Here is a 1,798-nt window from a genome sequence, read left to right as displayed (position 1 = left end):
TTGTCCAATATTATTATTAATTTTGGCATTTGGTGTTGATATTATCGGGTTCGTTTGGTGACGTTTTTATTTCTTGTTTATGTTTTTCTTAATGAAGAAAAATAGAATTAGCATGTTTCCAACATCATTGGATTCAAGATTGATAAAATTATATTTTTAATTATGTATTTGAAAAAATTGGAAATAGCAACAAGAAACTTGTTTTTCTTGTTTTCAAACTTTCTATATATTTTTTAGAATGTTTCTGGTAAATGTTTAGAATGTTTCTAGTAATTGAGAAACAAGAAGTATAAATAGTTATCAAATGTTTAGGTTCTTTAATAAAATTGGAAACGAGAAATAAGGAACGAAAATGTTATCAAACGGATTCTACCTCATCCCTCTATTGCGTTTTTAGAAAAAAAAAAAAATATAATAAACCAAATAATAGGTCCAAACTAAATTCGTTAGGTTCGAAATTTTCTTCCTTTCTTTTTTCTATAACTATTGTTTCATTGAAACTTTTATACGAAACTATTAGATAGAGGATTTAGGATTTGTTATAGGTAAGAATATGTCCATCCATGTGGACTAGCATCAAGAGACAACATGGCAGATCGACTGGCACACGTGAGTCCTATGGAACAATTGAACCCAAGTGAGAAGGTTGACCAAAACCTATGTTAAGCCACAACTCAGGAGCCTGAACTTAGCTTGGTCGTCCACTTGGAATGTAAGACTAACTTGAATGATGATGCATGCCACGAGATAGCAAAACCCTCTTCGAAGTGTGTTGTGTGATTCTTGTAAAAAATATGCCGGCAGGATTTATATTTCTAATAGATTAAATAAAATAATGAATTAAATATTAAAAAACAAAAGAACTCGTGAAAAATGAAACAAAATGATTATAGCTTACGAGAATATATCACAAATATATTAATCCATGATGAAAAAGGAAATAATAAATTAATAAAAAGTGTTTACTAATCGTTATGAAATATAAACTTCCATAGTGGAAATAAAAATAAAAGAGAAAAAATATACAGATATATAGTAGAAATAACAAAGAAAAAAGAAAAAATATACACAGTCGAAATAAAAAAAATAAAAGCGAAAAATGAAAATGAAAAAAAAAAAGATAAAACAAAAAGATAAACATCTAGAGTAGAAATAAAAATAAAAGAGAGAAAAAATATAAATCTACAGTAGAAATAAAAAAAATTATATAAAAGCAAAAATGAAAATTAAACAAAAAAGATAGGGGCATTCCGAGAATTGAACTCGGGACCTCTCACACCCTAAGCGAGAATCATACCACTAGACCAAATGCCCATTTCTATGGCTGCTTTGGTAAGAGTTTTATATTATTTTAATATGTACTCTCTTCTTATGGATTTAGCCATGAAAAAAAAAAAAAATAGTTACTACCTTTTTATATTGGAAAAGGGTTTCGCCCCACTTAAAATTTCTTAAATTATTATATCTTATACTTAGAGAAATTGTGTTCCAAAGTCTAGGGGCACCAAAATCCAACAAAATGGTTAAAAATGGGTTTAAATTCAGCAAATTAGCCAAGCTTCTACCAGTTCGATCGATCGGTCAATGTTAGCCAAAACCCATGAGGTCGAGAGAAAGAAAGAGGTACAAGGGTGACGAAGATGAGAGGACATGCAACTTTGCAAGTTGAGAATTGGAGATTGAGCAAAAACAAGACAGTGACGATAAAATGAATATTGAAAAATACAAGTTTTTTTTTAATCAACTCATCTTTTCCGACCAAACTGAATGATCGACATCCACCGACATTTGTTTTTCT

General features: G+C 29.4%; 1 non-coding gene across 1 annotated transcript; it reads right to left on the bottom strand.

Annotated features, from left to right (window-relative positions):
- Positions 1 to 1,242: 1,242 nt before the first annotated feature.
- TRNAP-AGG (transfer RNA proline (anticodon AGG)) lies at positions 1,243 to 1,314 on the bottom strand. The gene has a single exon. It is a non-coding gene; the product is annotated as a tRNA-Pro (tRNA).
- Positions 1,315 to 1,798: the final 484 nt, after the last annotated feature.

The sequence above is a fragment of the Momordica charantia genome, assembly GCF_013281855.1.
Source record: "Momordica charantia cultivar OHB3-1 chromosome 9 unlocalized genomic scaffold, Mcharantia_2.0 BLBB01000009.1, whole genome shotgun sequence".
Lineage (NCBI taxonomy): Eukaryota > Viridiplantae > Streptophyta > Magnoliopsida > Cucurbitales > Cucurbitaceae > Momordica > Momordica charantia.
This window is presented reverse-complemented; position numbering and strand designations above follow the sequence as displayed.